Here is an 18,887-nt window from a genome sequence, read left to right on the forward strand (position 1 = left end):
GCCCTAGCATGATTTTTCAGGATGACGTCCCCTGAACAGAAGCCCTAATGTGTCTTTTGGAGCAAACCTTAACATAAGACCTGGTCTTATTTTCGGGGAAACACGGTAGCAGGGATTCAGCACATAGAAGATGCTCTGACACTCAGATATACTAAAGGAGTATTTCAAATCTAACTAGGCACCCTGTGTTTTCATTTGCTAAGTCTGGCCACCCTAGGGGCTCAAGAACATCTCTGAATAAAGGAACACAGGAATGATATCAGCTGGAAGATTACTGAGTCCAAACAAGGAATGTTACCAGGGAAATAGAGTTCACGGCACTTTGCAGAACGCTTACTTCTTCCCCTCAGAATAAAATGCTGCCTCCGCCCAGGCCTCTATAAAAGTGGGCTTGTGCTTACTGCTACCTCAGGACTGTGGCACCCATTGTCCCCTGCTTGGAAAGCTCATCCCCAGGCTGAGTCCTTGTTAAGATTTAGGTCTCTCTTCAACACTTGCTCACAAGCCTCCAATTCCTGTCCCAGCCGGAGTCCTCCCCAGTCACAAGTGTCACAACCTGGTTACTCTTCTTCATTAGTAGTTGAAATCACCTTGTTCATTTCCTCGTCAGTCTGCCCCTCTCCACTTGACTTGCTCACCACAGCATCCAGGATGTGACCACAGGCCTCTGACAGCTCCCATAGGGAACCCGGGCCCTTGCACCTAACCTCCTGCCACAGGTCCCATCTGCCCCCAAGCTGCAACCTTCTGGCTTTTAGGATCACCTGGGGCAGAGCCAAGGTTCCCAGCCATGGGGTCCTGGTGACTCCTGCACTGGAAAGTAGGTAAGTTAGTCTCTAGATGTGAGCAAAAGGTATGACCTTTCCTAACCCTTGATATGTAGAAATATTCCCAACCAAAGAAGGATCCTGGGAAGTCCCCGAGGCAGAGTGGACTGCAATGTGGGGCTGAAGATGCTTGTTTCTCGGGAACATTCAAGAGGCTGGAAACAAATCCCAAACGACAGTTCTGAATTGCTGATTGAGGGTGGCACCACCCCTCAGTGAGAAGGATCCCCCATCAGAACAGTTACTTTCATGTTTAAAAGATCAGAGCATATGCGCCATGCCTCTGTGTGTGTGCAAAGAATCACAGGGAGCCTCATAGGTCTGTTTGTGGAATAGAACCTCTCTGGAGGGGGGGGGGGGAGAGAGAGAGAGAGAGAGAGAGAGAGAGAGAGAGAGAGAGAGAGAGAGAGAGAGAGAGAGATTGGTGACAATAGCTGCCTGTAGGTGAGGGGACAGGAGGTCTGAGGACCAGGGTGTTAGAGGCCCATTAAAATATTTTAATACATTAACATACAGTCCTCCCTTGGTATCCGCAGGGGATTGGTTCCAGGACCCCCAAGGATACAAAAATCTGGGAATGCTCAAGTCCCTTACATAAAATGGAAGAGTATTTGCATACAATGTACACACATCATCCTGTATACTTTAAATCATCTTGAGATTATTTACATAATACAATGTAAATGTTATGTAAATAGTTGTTATACTCTATTGTTTAGGGAATAATGACAAGAAAAAAAGGTCTGTATGCGTTCAGTACAGACATAGTACAGGTCAGCAACAACTTAGCTATCTTTTTTTTCAAATATTTTTGATCGGCAATTGGTTGAATCTGAGGATACGGAACTTGCAGATACAGAGGGCCATTATGGCAATGAATGAGTGAACTCTTGAAAGGTTACTTGTCCAAAAGAACAAATAAGATGGAGGCACTTCCTCTTTCATTCCAGGCCAACCTGTCAGAGCTCATCCAGCCATCCACTCAGTGCCAGCCCCACAGGGAAGGAAGAGGAGAGAATAAATGCTGACCACACAGGTTTCTATAATTTCTATAGGACTGGGAGAAAGTCTCTCTCTCCTGGCTCTCTTGTCAATGTTTTGGCAACAATCCAAGAGAAAATTCTCATAAAGACGACCAGAGCTTTGGTGAGCAGATGTGTCAGAGGCGGAGCAGTAGCAGAAAGAACAAGCCTGGCTTGGTCTGGGTGGAAGCCAAAGGCAGGGAGCCTGGAGGCCTCAATAGGAAACAGACCCTGACTTTTTACCAACCTTTCCCTGGGAGAACCACGGCCATTTCCAATGGACCTGCCGAAGGATGCAAGTTGCAGTAGATCAGCAATTCAGATAGGTGTACCTCAAAGTGCTTGGCAAACCCAAATGAATTATGCACTCCAAGAATCTTAGGAGGCAATGATGGAAGGTGAGCTTTGTTTGCTGTGGGCACCTGAACTGCCACTGTCATTGAGTGACTGGAGGGCTTTAACCTTTGTGCTTAGTACCCTTCCCACTCGATTTAACCAGCTTTCATTTTTCATTGTCAGTGGGTACTCTTTGTCCAAGACCATGACACCAACAGGAGTTCTCAGCAGGGTGGCACCCATCAGGCCCTCGTTTTTCTACCATTGAAGCCTTGCCTTCCTTGCTGCAGTGCAGCATCTGGCTCAGTTCCCATTTCCATATTTGGATGTGAATGTCACTTATCCAGTTTGCCCACATGATTTCTCAGACCCAGGAAGGGACACACCTTGGTGCAGAGAGATGCAATCAGTGCTACCACTGTGGAAAGGAAAGCCCATCCTTGATGTGGTTCACATTTTGTATGTCAGAGGCTGTGCTCATGTCATCCATTTTGGTGGGGCATTTCACTCCTTTTGACAAATGCCCATTTGCCTTGGATTCCTTGAGGACACAATTTTCTAGCCAAATGGGACTCCTGTTTATGCTTAGGATTCCAGACTTCACGGACCTCTCATCATCCAACATCTCTGCCTTCAGGCAATGCCCTTTTCCAGAGAATCAAAGAAATTCTGTGCATTCTTAAAATAAAAAGGTGAGATGTAATTATAGGTCCTGACATTTCCAGGGATCAGTCTGGAAATTACACAGAATAGCCCTGAAATAACCTCAATTCATTTGCAGTCTTCCTTTGACAAAGTTAATTTAGATGGCTTTGACCCTAATTAGGGTCCCCATTTGCCCTTTGCTCTTGAGTTTGGGGACTCTATTAGACTGTATCCAGAAACTTCCTACAGCTTGTCTAAAAGAGAGATAGGGCTCAGGGAGTGTTAGGTTCTCAACAAGGCTCTGCTTTGCCCAAGGACTCAAGGGTACAGGTTCCCCCTTCTCCCCTTTCCTGCACATAAGCCCAAAGTGAGATTTAGGCAATGTAAGCTTAGGATCCAGCCATAAAGTAGCAGTGAGATATGAACAAGTCACAGTTGCCCTCTGGGCCTCTCAGATTCTCATGTATAAAATAAAGGGGTTGGACAATGAGCTGCTCTTTGATCCCAGTTCAATTCAGCAACTATAAAAGCACTGAGGGATTACTTAAATGAATAAGGCTGGATTCATACTCTCAGAAAGAATCCTGGTTAGTGACTGAAATGAAAGGAAAACCTCCTGAGGCTTTCTGTGCACCAAGCATGGTACAAGGCACTTAGAGCTCACAATCTTCAGTGCAACCTTTACAGACTGGTGTTCTCACTTCTGATGTGGTGGAGGAAAATAACTGGCCTAGCTAGAGGAGCAGGTGTGAGTTCAACCCTAACTCTGCCAGCCACCATTCCAAGTGTTTAGTGTCCACCCAGACTGCCCCAGACACCTGCAGAATGTAGTAAGTACTACTACAACAGAGGTGCAAACAAGGTCCTCTGGGAACATGTTGTTTTCATGTTTCCAGTGGCTTCCTTCCTAGCCAAGGACTCTGCCAGCCTTGCTACTTGGGTCTATGCTGAGTCAGGCCCCACAACGCTCCCTACTGACCTCCCATCCCTGTGACTTTCAGAATTTTTTTTTTTAAACTTTTATTTTAAGTGTGTTTTTCCAGGACCCATCAGCTCTAAGTCAAGTAGTTATTTCAATCTAGTTGTGAAGGGCGCAGCTCACAGTGGCCCATGTGGGGATCGAACCAGCAACCTTGTTGTTAAGACCACCACGCTCTAACCAACTGAGCTAACCAGCCACCCCCGACGCTCAGAACTTCTTCTTTACTTTTCTTACAGGAATGTCAGCCCACTTGTAACAATAATAATCCTTTCTACAGGGGTACACTGCTTCATGGTTTACAAAGCACTTTCACATCCATTATCTCATTTAATCACTTCCTCCTCTTCATTCCTACAATGTATTCCTGGTATCTCTTTTAGTGTAACATTCTGCCTTGCCTAACAGGCCTGTTTTCCTTTGTTGTTTTCATCGTGGCTCACAAGTTCTGTCCTGTAATTCGGGTATCTCAGCACCTTGCACACTTCCGTTCATGAAGTGTTTGTGTGTGTATGTGGATAAAAGTTTGCCATATTTAATCCTCACAGTGTTGTAGGTGTTTTTCATTGCTGCCTTCTTCACCCCTTTGATTCAATGGATGTTTGGTTCCCCGCCAAGAGCAAAACTGGATTCTTTGGAAGGGGGAAAATCAGGCAAGGAGTTCAGACCAGCTTGGGGAAGACAGAGGCGAAGGCCTCCAACACCTGGTAGGACACGGTTATTGCTACAACAGAGGTGCAAACGCTGTTAGAAGAGTTTGAATGACTGATTAGTTTTGTCTGAGGGTGGGTGGAAAGCAAGAGTGCTTCTTGGAAGGGCCCCACCCAGAAGAGAAAGAAACTGGGACTGAAGAGCTAGACGAGGGACAGAATCAGGAAGGGTCATAGATTTGACACTTGGGAAAGAGTAGATAGCTGCACAGAAAAATCCCCCTCAAAAAAAGGGGAAAGAGGGCTAAATGGCTAAATAGGTAGCTTTTCTAATAAGGAAGTGTAACTCCCCACAATTTTCTAGGAAACACGAGTCAAATGGCCGCAATTCTTAGGAAGAAAGGATCCCCTCCTGCAACACTCAGATACTGCTTAGGAAAAGCACAGGGAGCACACTCCCCGGCATTTCTTTAGTAAAAGGAGTGAGGGGGCATCGATCTGCAATTCCTCTCTGGAGAGAGGAGGGGTGCTTGAAGTCCCAGATTTCTCCTTTGGTCGGCCTAGGGGCACACGAGGTAAGTAGTTCCCAAGTTCTCTTCAGATATGAAGGCCAGGGGTACAAAGCCCCATTGCTCCTCACACAAGGGAAGAAGAGAGCCAGTGACCCCCCAACACTGCTCAGAAGAGGCAGAGTGTGCTCCCCAAATACTCCTCGGGAAAGGCAGTGAATTCCCCAAATTCTCCTTAGCAAAGGGGGCAGGAGTCCGAAACCCCACAAGTTTTCTTAGAAAAAGGGAGCTGGGGTTCCGAATCTATAAAATTCAGCCTTACCCTGGCAATTCTCCTGAGAAAAGCGGGTAGGCAAGAACCTCCAAGATTCTCTTCAGAGGAGGAGCCAGGGCAAGATTCCTGAAGATTCTCTTCAGAACTGGGGCCAGGCAAAGAATCCCGAAGGTTCTCCTCAGAACGGGGGCCAGGGGCAAGAATCCCCAAGATTCTCCTCAGAAGAGGAACGAACTCACAACTCTAGTGAGAAAAAAGCACAGGGGCAATGACTCCCCTCGGGAACAAGGCTGGGCCACGGCTCGCCCAGTCTCCTCTGAGCGCGCCTCACGCGGCACCGCCCACCGCCCAGCGTGCCCGCTCCACGCCCGCCTGGCCCAGGCCGCCTCCGGTGCATTGTGGGTGGGGCGCCCCTGCTGAGCACTGCGGGGAACCCCCTGCCCAGCCAGTTGTCGGCCGCCGGGCAGCCCAGTCGAACAGCCCTCTGGGGTCCAAGCGAGCCGGCCACGGATTGACGCGTCCCCCGGGCCCCTCCTTCGCGGCGTTCCCGCCCCGAAGTCGGAGCCCCTCCTCTGCAGGACCCTGATTGGCCCCGAGGTCCGCTTCACTCTACCATTGGCAGAACCCCTGTCAGTCACCCTTTCCCACCTCCTCAGGCCCGCCCAGGCCTCCGGCGCGATCCCGAGGGCGAGCCGGCCAGCGCTCTCATTGGCGGCCGGGCGCTGTCCATCGTGAGACTGGCCACGCCCCCCATGGGGCGCGGATCCCAGGAGTCCTGGCCGGACCTCATTGGCCTGCGGTGCCGCCACTCGGCGAGACGCGCCTCAACCCGGAAGTGTGCGAGGCGAAATCTGCCTAGCAACCGGGGAAGCCGGGCTGCGAAGCGGGCAATTTCAGTGTGAGACAGAGCGGCGAGACGGAGCTGCGGCTCCAAGCGCAGCGCGGCGCGGCGGCTCCTCCCGCCCGGGGTCAGCGCCCCGGCGCGCGCACGCGCATCCCTGTCGCCCGAACGCGCCTCGCGCCGCCCGCGCAGTCGGTCGGTCGACCGTCCGTCGTCCTGTCGCCGCTGCCGCCGCCGCCACCGCGGGCACCACCTGAGGGAGCCGCCGCCGCGGGACCCGAGAGGACCGGAACCGACCCTACCTCCCGAGGCCGCCCGGGGCCCAGCAGCCACCCGTGGAGGCGCCGAACAACTTCGGTGAGTGAGGGGCCGGCGCCGCTGGTGGCGGGTCCCCGGCTTCCGGTGCCCCGGGCTTCTCTAAGGCTTCCGCTTCTGCGAGGGAACCGCCTCCAGTGCGTGGACCCCCTTGTTTGCGGGGACCCGCTTCTCTGAGGGAACCTCCCCACCTCTGAGGGGCACCCCCGCTTCTCTGAGGAATTCCCCCTTCATTGAGGGACCTCATCTGTGAAAGATCCCACTTTTCTGAGGGCCTCGCCTCTCTAAGGAGACCCGCACTTTTTTGAGGGGAGTCCCCTTCTCTGGTGGACCCTCTACTTTCCTGAGGGACCTCACCTTTCTGAGGGCCGCCCCCCACCTTTTTGGGACCTCCTGTCTTCCTAGGGATCCCCTGCCTCCCTGATGGACCCCGCTTCTCCCAGGAGACACTCCTGCTTCTAGGACACCCTCCTCCTCACTTCTCTGGGGTCCCCCACCTCTCTGAAGAGACCGACCTATCCCGCCTTTTCAGGGACCGCCTCCTACCTTTTCTGAGGAGATCCCAGCTTCTCTGAGCTGTTGTCCCACTTTCTGATACGTCCCCTTTTGCCTTTGCTTTTCTAAGGTGTCTCCCTCTTTTCGTAGGTCCCCTTCCCCTTTACCTTTCTGAGATGTTCTTCTTTCTCTTCTGTCCCCACTTATTTGGGTGACCTCCTCTCCCAAGTGTCCCTCAACTAATCTGAGGTATTCCTGCTTATGTCAGAAGCCTCCTTGGACGTGCTTTCCACTTTTCTGTGCCCTCCCCACTTTTGATGGGACCCCCTGCTTTTTGATGCGTGCCTCCATTTTCCTGAGAGATCTCTCACTACTCTGAAATGCCCATTCGTCTTACTGGATCCCTAGTTTTCTGAGGAAAAGTTGTCCCCTTTTCCAAAATATTTTCCATTTCTTTTAGGTTCCCACTAATCTATGGATGCTGCCGTGTTCGGAGAGGTCCCTGGCTTCTCCAGAGGTTCTCCCCCTAATGTGAGATGTCCCCCACTCCTACAGGTTCTTAACATCTCTAAAATGCGCCTCTGCTTTTCCAAGATGTCCTCTCTCCTGATAGGAGATACGTGGATTTCTTCACTTCTCTGAGGGGTATCCTTGCATTTAGAGGGGTTCCTCTCCCACTTGCCTGAGGACGTGTCCCCTTTCCTGAGGTTTCCTTCCTGATTCTCTAAGTGAGAAACTTTCCCCTCATTTCTCCTTGGAACTTCAAGGTTCCCTTATTTCTGTTTGTGGTACCCACTTCCCTCCATTCTGGAAGGAGCCACCAGAAATGTATTGCCCCTTCAGTCCTCTTTCTTGCCAGACTGGGAGTCTTCTCTGAACGTTTACCTCAGCTTATGGGAACCTGGAGGATTTTGTGGCTGGAAGGAAAATGGGGAGACAGAGAGACCTCCCCCCTTTACTCTTGTCCTAATTTAATACCTGCTAGATTTGGGGGAGCAGGCGCTGTTGCCAGATGACCACCTTTATTACCCCACTTTTGAGCCATGGGGCCACCACTGTGTTGTCAGATCAGTACAGAGTCGGGAGGGACAGGGCTGGAACATTGTCTGCCCATTATCACACTGTCAAGCTGTGGGACTGATCCACTTCCTGTCCCATGCCTGAGTCCTCCCTTTGCACAGTGTAACACATCTCCTCCCCCAAAGGGGGGTGGGGAGAAAAGAAAAAAAAAAAAAGCTCCTTCAGGTTTTTCTGTTGCCTTTTCTCTCCCTAGGAGCTTTGATATACCCCTTGATCTCTAGAAGCTCCTCAGTTTGTGGGCCACTCTGGTTTGAAAGGCAGGGCAAGAAGCAGGAAATGGGTCACTTTAGATCCAGGAAGGGTGGACAGGAGGCAAGGCATGGGGTTTGACTTCATTTGTCTAAGTTTGAGGTGACTTCAGCCTGGCCCAGAGGAAATTTTTACGTGGATTTTATAAATCTCGTACTTTTTTTAATGGCCCACCCTGGATTCCAAGTTCAGTCCGGTAGCTAATTTTATCTGCTTTGCGGAACGCAGAGCTCTCTGGAGCCCAAGTAGATGAATGCTGGCATTGAGAGATGGTCCAAAGGACAGGAATGAACTCAGTTTGAAACCTGAGTAACTTGTAACCACTTTGTGTCCATGCACAAGTTTCAGGCTGAAAATGTGGAGAGGACGTTCCTGAAGTGGAGTTCTGAAATATAGACCGAACTCCTGTTTGGTTTAGTGTTTCAACGAGTTCTTCCCTGTGACTGCTAGAACTGCAGTTCACTTTACAGTTTGACTTAAGGCTGTCTCTCTCCTGTTCATTTCCATCTGGGTCTTACTTAATTTGAGTCCTTTGTGAAGACTCCTGCCGAGGCTATAATTTGAGTTCTAAATCTGTCGTGGACCATGTGGACACAAGTTTCAACTCGAGCTATTTTCTTCTGTTGGAGAAGTGCTTGGAGAGCTTCCTGGGCCCTCTGCTCCTGGGGTTGTCAAGTCCAGGCAAGAAGCTGCTGCAGACCTGGTTGCTCTTCTACTGCCTTTTCCTGGTCAGCTGTCGGCACTGCCCTGAAGGGCAGGGAAAGATGATGGGAAGCTCAGGGTTTAGGGTGTCCTGAGACAGGGCAGAGAAGTGCTGGCACGTATTTGTTATATTAAATGAAACCCACAGAACCAGCAAGGTAGGGTGTTAGAAAGGGAGGGGGAGAGCTTTGAAGTCAGAAGGACCTGATTCAGATTCTGAGTCTGTCCTCCCTAGTTGTGTGGCCTCAGACAAGTTATGGCACAAAATTGGCACGTTACTAAATATTTGAGGGGTTACATCTCTGTAAATGTGTGTGAAGACACTTATAGATGGGAAGTGCTTCCTAGACGTATGAATGAATGAATCTGAGAGAATAAAAGGGAGGCGGCCAGCACATGGTTGGTGTGTAGTAAAGGTTGGTTGTTTTGCTCAGGAGATTAAGGTTCTGGCCTGCACTCTCAGACCAAGAAGCACTTGACATTCTGCCAAGGCTAAATTAAATATGCCCGAAGAGAAAGAAATTTGGTATGTCTCTTGCAAAGCCCACTGCCCTCCTGGGTCTCGTAGCATTTTTGTGTTCAGATAGCAGATGTGAGATGGATTTGCTGTGTGGCAGGCATTTGTAATTTGCCTTGGCCTTGCCTTCTCTCTCTGTAAAATGGGATAATTTGTGAGTTAAGGGCAAGTAGGGAGATGTATTAGTATGATTAGACCGTAGGCAGGATAGACAAAGAATTGTGGGAAGACAACAGTAGGAGAACCATAAACCTAAAGGATCACATCCATGCTTTGGGTGAGTGAGTGATAGGCAGCAGTTAACTGGCGAGTGATCTCGTACACATTAGAACCTTGAAAGAAGAACTGTTCTTTTAGGGTAATGGATCAGATTTGGGGACAAAAGACTGGGAAAATGATGGACAAAGGCATTTGACGCCACACAATAATAGTACTTTGAGAGGGCCAGTGTGTGGCTTAGTGCCCATGAGGAGATCAGAATTCACCTTGAGCTCCCTGGATAGAGCTGTGGAGATGCTAACTCTGCCTCTGGGGGTGGGCAGGACAGTTTTTTGTTTTTTTTCCTTGAGAGGATTCTTTCTCAGCAGTTAGTGAAAGCCCTAAAATCATGGGGGTGAGTAGGGCCCAGGCTTTTTTTCACTTACTAGTGTGGGGATAGATGGCGCTTGCCCTGATAGCTAAAACCCAAGGGAAATAATGGGTGAAAATCTGAGCTAGGCCCCCCCTGGGCTGCTTCCAAGTTTGAAGGGTCCCCCCCTTGAAATATTCCCACTCTCTCCCTTCGTGTCTGTCTCACACACACAAAGTGAATTTTGAGGCCAAGAAAGATCCACTAATCTTAAATTTCTCTTAATGCTTTTAAGGACAGTTATTCCGTTATATGAGGAAGGAGCAAAGTTTATTAGTTTTAATATATAAAAAATAAGGTAAACAACTTTAAAGGCATCAGTATCCCTTTTGAAATTATGCTGTCTCTCTTGTGTGCCACAGACTTCACTCTGGTGGATGGTGGCGCCACCACCAAGTCTCTTTTATCTAACAGGAAGTTTTTTAAACTTTTTTTTTAAATTGAAAGATCCTTATAGCAATAAAAACCCTTGGATAGTTAGAAATTATATTGATCTAAGTACATTTATTAGATGTAATGTAGCGTGGTTATCCGTTGGTGGGCAGCTCTAAAAGGCATGTGGGTCCCAACACTGCCCAGCTTCTAACTCTGGACGATAAACTGTTGATTTATATAACTGAAATAGCTAGGGAAGTCAGGGTTTCCTTCCTGTTGGAGACAACATGGGGGGCATTAAATCCCTGTGGGATCTTGATAAGAAAGAAACTGACCTCTTTTGGAATTGGGAAATAGCTACTGTATGGAGTTGTTTCAACCGAATGAATGAATGGTGTTATTTTTAATTTCTAGTATTAAGTTTGGCTTTATCCTCTCTGCAGCCTGGCTGCCTTTTTTTATACTGGAGTGTCATTTTTATACGAATTTATCCCTCCAAACTGGCCTATAAGGGACATTCAAACTCTCAAGTAAGGGCTTTACTTATCTCAGGTTTTCCTAATGTGGCCATAAGGTGTGTATATGTTTTTTTTGTTTTTTTTTTTGTACAACTTAAATTGGATTGAAAAACATAAATAGTTAAATCTTCTGGCTTATATCACTTCCTATGCCAGCAAATAATTCAGCAATGTTTGTGTGCCTACCATGTGCCAGGTGTACCATCCTGGGTGCTGGGGGCCTAGCAATGAGCAGAACAAATGGAGTAGGCCCTCAATGAGCTTACATCCCAGGCGTAAACGAACCAATAAAAGAATATCGCAGGACTTCTTTGGGAATATCCCTGGATATTGGGAGCTTGAGGGTGTTGTTTCTTGGAGGTTTAGAAGTGAAACCTCACTACCCTTCTCATTTCCTCACTGGGCTTCTTGCTTCTGTTTCCTGCCTCTAAAAGGAGACAGAAATGATGGCATTTTCCTGGTTGATTGTTGGCTGTTGGCACTAGTTGATCCAGGATGACTGCGGCTGTAATTTTGGAGAAACAAGAGAGAGTCTGGGATGGTCCCTGCCAGGAGCATTTTCAGCTTTGCTTTTCTTGAAGTTGGTGGCAGTGTGTTTTTGGAATCCTGTGGCATTTCTTCATGGCGGTGCATATTACGCAGAGATAAACAGCTCTAAAAGCCCTTCCTGCCTTGTTTGAAATCTAAAAAAAAAAAAAAAGAAAATTCAGACAAGGGGAGTGCTTGGCTGTTGTTTATGGCATGGGAAAAGTGAGATTTCAAATAGACTACTTTGTTGTATATTCATAGGTTCTTGGTGCATGAAGTTCCCTTTGTCCTGGGGTTCCCTCATAATGGGCTTGGGGAAGTGCTGTTTTGACTTTTCCTATGTTGTAACCAAGATTTTAAGTTAGTCCATACAATAATATAGGTCAGTTATGTCACACGTGCTTTTCTTACGCATATTGGTGAGGGAGCCAGAGAGCTGGCTGGGGTGGATACTCATTTAGGGCACAGACTGTAGAGAGAGGGAGGATATTATAATATTATAAGGAGAGTTTCTGGTTAGCCTGTCTTCTTTTTCTTTCCTTCCACCCAAGTACTGGCTGGAGGTGAAGAGGCAGGCCCAGGCCGGAAGTGGGCGTGAACAAATAATGCAACTGCGTGTGACCAGGCTCCCACCTCTGGGCCCTGCTGTCCTTGGGAAGTGGATGCTTTCACCCTCCTCACTTCCTGTTCCCCCGCCCTCTAGGCTGAGTTGTTAGGCCCCAATTTGAGCATAGAAAACATATTCAAGTGCTCACTTTTTCCTTGATTAAGTGGCGTTTTCATAGTTGGGAGCAGCCAGAGGACCTGTACTTGGCAATTCTGGCGTCTCGGCTAATGTACCCACAAATTCAGAACTCTGGCAGAGGTGCCACAGGATGATTTCCTGTTGCATTTTCAGTGTTCCTTGTAGGAACTTGTCTGCAGAGGGATGCTCTAGAGATGTGTATAGAACGTAAGGAAGCAGACAGCAGATAGGTCCTTCTGCAAGAGTGTGCTCTTGAAGGATGGTTTGCGTTATTTGTCTTCGTTGTTTTGTAGAGGTACCATGGGAGACCCTGTGTGTCATAGAAGCTTTAGTGCCAGAAAGTCTTGGGTTTGTATCCAGGTTTCACCACTTGCTGGCTCTGGGACCTCGGGAAAGTGGCCTAAGCTCTTTGAGCCTCAGTTTCCTCATTTGTCGGGTAGGAATGGTAAGCACAAAGCAAGTTACCCGATTGTTGTAGATGCTCTATAAAGGAGTTGTTACAGAATTGTATCAAGGCTGACGGTTTCTCTCAAGGTTGGCACCCAAGTTTGGATAGTTATCTAGGGCAATTACTGCTCGAGAGCAAACCGGTTCACATTGAGGCCATAGGCTGCTGTTCATGACCAAGCGCCGTGATCTAGAGGTTCGTGGGTTGACTGATTTTTTTCCCCAGTGCATTCCCTCCATTCATTGTAGCCTTACACTGGGTGTGCTTACCATATGGCCTTGTAATGCGTCCTGAAACATAATGGGGGAACTAGGAAAAAGGCTCAAACCTGTACTCTACATGGCTATAGTCTGCACTAGCAAAAGCCTCACCTTTGAGGGTGATGGACATATTCATTTAACTTGCTAAGGGTCAGGCGCCTGGCTGGACACAGGAGCTCATCGTAGGCTACCAGGAAAAGACAAGTACATGAACTGGTAAGTGTAGTGAAGTGCTGCAGTTAGATCGGGGAAGGAGGGGACAATTTGGGGGGCCGGCAAAGGAAAGGGTGATAGAGCTGCTTGCTAATAGGTGGCTAGACATTCTGGGGAGAGGAACAGCATAGGCACAGGCAGGGACCTGGAGATGAAAAACTGCTTGGTAGGGTAGCCGGATGGCTCAGGTGGTTAGAGCGCGAGCTCTTCACAACAAGGTTGCTGGTTCAATTCCTGTATGGGATGGTGGGCTGCGCCCCCTGCAACTAAGATTGAAAACGGTGACTGGACTTGGAGCTGAGCTGCGCCTTCCACAACTAGATTGAAGGACGACGACTTGGAGCTGATGGGCCCTGGAGAAACATACTGTTCCCCAATATTCCCCAATAAGATTTAAAAAAAAGAAAAAAAAACTGCTTGGTGAGCTCTCTTGACCTGAGGAGGTTATGTTCAAACTCTAAAAGTCAGAGTTTGAACTGGTCACCTTTGATAAGTAAAGCCCAAAGTTACCTTCAGGGGTGGACAGTCTTGTATAATGCCTTAGTAGGATTCAAGGTTAAACTCAAATTAAGATCATATTTAAATTGAACTCTCAATAAGCATTTTTCAATCAGAAACCAGTGATGGCCAGTGAAATCAGACCATCTAGACTCTTTTTGTAATGGTATGCAGTCTACATGGAATTTAATCTGTAAAGGAACTTCAAGAGAAAAGATTTGGGGGCTGCTTCTGAATGTTTTTCCTTTGAGAATTGTTATCATTCAAGCTGGTCTAAAATTTTTAACATAGCAGGACGATTTTTTAACTTGCATGGCATTTTCAAGGTTTAGGCTTTATATGTATAAAGTTTTCAAGCTTTATATTTAACCTCTCAAAGTATCTCTATTGAAGGTTGACTTTGGACCTAAATTTGAAATAAAGATCTTACTCTTCCCAAACCAGGAATTGGTAAAATGTTGGCTTGACTAGGTCAGTATGCAAGAAGGCATGGCGTTTCTTATCAAGCTGTGGAGAAAACTAGGAAGACCCCGCTACCTGTATTTTTCTATAGTGACATGCTAGGTATCAGGGGAGGAGGGAGAGGACCCATCCTATTAGGAAAACTTTTGGTAGGATGTTTTCCCTCCTTCCTATGTCTATTTGGAAGATCTAGCATTTAACAACCAGGGATTGGGGTGTGAACTGGATACCAAGTTTTTAAAACATGTTTTTCTTCATGTCTAAACCAAGGATGTTTATTCGCAGACTGATGATGTGCTAACACTCTTTGCTAAGCAGTTTGAATAGATTGAGCTCTAGACTTACAATTGTCATATAGACTTTTTTTTCCTGGTAGTTTCCTGATTTATTTTTCCTTTTAATTCTTTAATTTTCATAGAAAACATGGTTCACTTATTAACTTTTCAGACTTAAAATTGATCTAAGTTATGTGGGCATTGTTTTGGTAAGCTACCTATAGATAGAACAGATATTCCTTGCCAACTGGTAACACATGGAGATGAAGACAGAGTGGGACATACACTTCCGGTTCACAATGATACTTCTGAGCAGTTTGTGTTTAACCCTTTAGGGAAGCATTGGTGCTCAGAACCCTGTAATAGTTGGACACCAGGACCACACAGAGACTAACTGCAGATGGAGCCTGAACTCCACATTGCACAGACATGAAGTTGTTCAGAATCATGGTTAAAAATGATACTCAGAACAAAACAAACACATTGACAAAGTGGCCCATCTCCAGAGAGCTGTGTTTCAGAGAGCTTTTCAGCATACACGACAGGAATGGGGCAAAAGGGTGCTGATCTGTCTCCCACAGACTCCTAGTGTAAGAATGTTGTGATTTTAAAAGTGACATTTGTTTTAGCAGCTGTAATGCCTCAGGGGTATTGTATTTTTCATAGAGTATCACTGTAATAGCACCTTTCACTATTTTCTGGTCCTTGAAAAATGTACCAAAAATATCAAAGTACTAAGGAAATCAAATTCACATAGAAATGAACTTTTCCTTTCCTCTCCTAACCAATTACTTTGTAATCGCACCATGTGAACATGAATTTGCAGTGAAATAAGAAACTTTAAAACAGTCCTCTCTTAGAGATCGTGGTTATATTGTCCCTAACCTGAATGAAAACAGTTTTAGACTTTAGAATATTAAAAATGCAAAGTATGGAAAGTGGTCATGCTCTCGTTCATAAGGGTACTTAAAGAAAAACTTGGTCCACTTCAGTGTGTACATTGTTTACTCTTTAGAGAGCTTCTCATAAAACAAGTAGATCTGCTTAGCTTGTGAATTTAAGTAACTAGCTGACAATTTATTGTGTTTGAGAGAGAAAGGCATCTAGAAAGTTTAAATATAATGAATCTATCCGTTTTTAGTCCTTTCTGACCCAAAGCCCCCGCACTCCAGGTGTAGCCAGCTCTGGCCTTTGCGTCTGCTGTTCCGGGTGCCTCAGATGCTCATCTGTTAGCTGGCTCAAATGTCACATCCACAAAGACTCCCCCCATCCTTCCCCAGGCAGAGGAACAACCCCTTCCTCTGTGATTCCTCAGTTTTTACTAAGAGTGCATTTTCTGCACTGAAATCATTCTGTGTCTTTCTGTACCACCAGCCTGTGAACTTCTGGAGCTGATTGTCTGTAGGCTCCTCAGCCTGCAAATCCCTTGGGACAGGTGGTCTCTTAGTTCTTGTCAATCAGTGTTTATCACATAAGACATCTTAATTTTTATCCGCCAGGAACTAAAGACATTTCTTGATTAAAAACAAAAAAGTACAGTACCTTAAACATTCAGTAGGTGATGCTACTCCTTTTCAGTTTCACACTATTGTGAAGTCTTTGACTAATTTCTGCTATAAAAGGACCTGAACTCTGATTTTGGCTCAAATTTCTTTCCGTTAGTCCCTCTGTTGTGCAGGAACAGGGTCAGATGGTGTTTAGAAGTTTATCTAATAGTACATTAGAAAGATGATTAGAATATTTTTGCAGTGGTTAGGGTGGAAGGAGGCTTAGCTATCTATTATTAGCGAGGATCTGACCTATGAAGGATATGAAATTTAAAGTGAATTTGGAAGATAATTTTGTTTAATTAAGTAACAAGTGTTTTTAAAGAAACTGGAATCTGTAAGAATTGACTACCTTGTTCTTAGGGTAGAGGGAAAATTTTGAGGAAAACATGGTTCTAGCCCTAATTGTCTCTTAGAGTTGCTTTAGCTTTAGAATGGTATCTGAAGTTGATTGCATCATATTTCATAATCATCTAGCTGAACTATTTGTTGTTTAGTCCAGTACTAGGCATTGAGGCAGCAAGGTCTTTTGTCCAACCAACCTCAGTATTCACCCACTTGAGCATCGGGTCTGTCGCCTTTTCCCATCTAAACACCTGTCTCTCTTCCTATCACAAAAATAAACCTTGTAACTATTTCACCCCACCCCCACTCCTGCTTTCCCAGCTGGAGAAGTTGGCACTGCCCTTTGGAGCAGTCCGCCTGACACCAGTGCACACCTCAGTGTCATTAATATGTTTCAGCTGATGCCTCCCTCTTTAAAACAGGCTGGTTGTCACCTTGGTGACTCACACAGGGCTTGCCAGCTTTGACTCTGGAATCCCTACATCTATCTCAAGTCTCAGGTCTCCCACCTGACCACACTTTGCTGTTTGTAGTTAATTAAGTTGGCATTAGTCAAGACCCAGGTGAGGAGCAGTGAGGTAATATTTTGCTTGTATTGCTTTAATATACATCATCTGATTAATTATTGTAGAGTAAAGCTGTTCTCAAAATACACAGCTGCTAAATTAAAAGTGAAAATTCTGGATATTTGCTTTAACCTATTATTGCACGGGATCAGGGAGCTTTTCTATATCAAGTCATCTGTTTGAGAATAAGATAGTTTTTCTTTGGTTTTTGAATTTGAACATGTGAATTTCTTTGTAGCAAAGCAAATTGCTGACAAAACTGGGTCAGGGAATGAGTTTGAGGGTCAACACTGTATTTTGTGTCTTTTTCTTCAGTTTGAAGAATTCTTCTCTTTAGACCCAGGGGAGGTTGGGCCAGATTTTGCATTAAGCAGTTGGAAGATTTTGGGGGTGGGGATGGTGATGGTGGAATCAACTACAAAAAGTTTCCAGTTGTGTTTGGAATTCAACACAGAATTAAGATGGGCTTTTTTGAACTTCTTGTTGACGGGGAACACATAGAGGAAAAATAACTTTATTTATAAAACTTGTTCTACGTTAAGTGTTTTTCACGTTTGGGGTCGAGCAATCCGGTTGGAATTACACTGATTCTCTTTTTTAAAATGAAATAGAATAGAAAATTTCAGAGTTCACTGTATGCAAGTGGTAAAGGTATGTTTGGTGAAACTTTTGTTTCAGTTGTATGAATATATATTAGAATGTGTGATTAAAAAAAACAAAACACCAAAAGCCCTATTCAGGAGTCTAGGTGTCTCATCATGAATTACTTGTTTTAACGTTGAAAAACCATGAAAAGGGCCTTTTTTGGTGATTCTTTACAACGTAACCTTGATATTGAGAGCCGCCTTGTGTTAATAGGTATTTTGTTTTCCCTACTGAAATTGTGTTCAGCTTTTTGTAGTTTAGTATCTCCAAGGCCCATCCTCTTTCAGGTTAGACGGTGTTTCGCGTATTTCCTTCATGTCACTGGAGAAGGACCGGTGCAGATTTGCTTTCTTGGAAGGGAAGGGGGGTTTACCTTCTCCCAGAGGCACTCGGGCAGATTGGGAGGTAACTGGAGAGGGAGCGCAGCCATCCCCAAGTGTCTAGAAGTGGGTGGTTCTGGAACTTACTTCGTAGAACTCTCTTAACTGAGCTGGAAAAGTGAGAGTTTGGCCAATCACCGGGAGAGGAGCTTCTGTGTGACGATCCCGCAGGGGTGGCATTCTGACTTCGGTTTTAAAAAGCCGCTGAGTTGCTCCTAGTCGCGCAGCTCAGCTGGAGCGAGGTCAGCTGTGAGTGCGTCGCGAGCGCTTCGTGAGTCATCCCTGGGTGCGGCCCTCCGGCTCTGCGGCGGGTGAGCTGGCCCGGACCCCTCAGCCCTGCTCTGGGAACCCGCCCGAGCCCGCGTGGGAAACTGACGCGCGGAGCAGGGCGTAGCGTGGAGCCCGGTCGGGAGGGCGGTGCTTCCGGGGCGGTGCCGACCGGCCGGCCTCGCTCCGCCCTTCACACTCAGGCCCCGCCCCCGATCGCCAGGCCCCGCCCACCCGGGCGCGGGCGGGCGGCGTCGCCTTTAAGAGCTCCCCGGTGTTTTGGGGGCCGCGGGCCGGGCGCGCTGACCTGGTGCGCATGTCCCGGGCGGTGACGCCGGCGCCGGGCTCCATGTGTGCGGCCGAGGGGCGCATTATCTGGCCGGCGGCGCGGGCGGGAGGGCGGACCGGCGGAGCGAGCGCCGCGGGCCCGGGCGGCCCCACAGGCGGAGCGAGCGCGCACGGCCCGGCGCCCCCGGCCCCTCGGCCGCCCGGCCCCGCGGGCGACCCCGGCCCCACGGCCCCGTGAACCCGCGCGCTGCTTTAGGGCCCGGCCGGCCCGCGGCCCGGTAAGTTCCGGACCAAACTTGGCGGGGGGTCGGGGCCGGGGGAGTGCGGTGGAGACTGGAGCAGCGGGGGCCGCGCGGACCGGACAGGGTCGGGGGGTCGTGAGGGACCCCTGCCTGAGCGTGGAAAAGTGAGGGTGAGCGAGTTCTACTCCTTGTATTCCGGGAGCGTCTTCTTCCCGC

General features: G+C 47.5%; 1 protein-coding gene across 2 annotated transcripts in view; it reads left to right on the forward strand.

The window, feature by feature from the left end:
- Positions 1 to 6,230: 6,230 nt before the first annotated feature.
- Positions 6,231 to 18,887, forward strand: part of GATAD2A (GATA zinc finger domain containing 2A) — an 89,412-nt gene continuing 76,755 nt past the window's right edge. Inside the window, exon 1 of one of the 2 annotated variants that reach the window (XM_033134206.1) lies at positions 6,231 to 6,440. The gene's annotated coding sequence lies outside the window, so the exon portion shown is untranslated. Of the gene's footprint in view, positions 6,441 to 18,622; positions 18,708 to 18,887 lie in introns of those variants that run through there. The other variant, XM_033134207.1, reaches the window with a different exon arrangement.

This window comes from Rhinolophus ferrumequinum, chromosome 18, assembly GCF_004115265.2.
Source record: "Rhinolophus ferrumequinum isolate MPI-CBG mRhiFer1 chromosome 18, mRhiFer1_v1.p, whole genome shotgun sequence".
Classification (NCBI taxonomy): Eukaryota; Metazoa; Chordata; class Mammalia; order Chiroptera; family Rhinolophidae; genus Rhinolophus; species Rhinolophus ferrumequinum.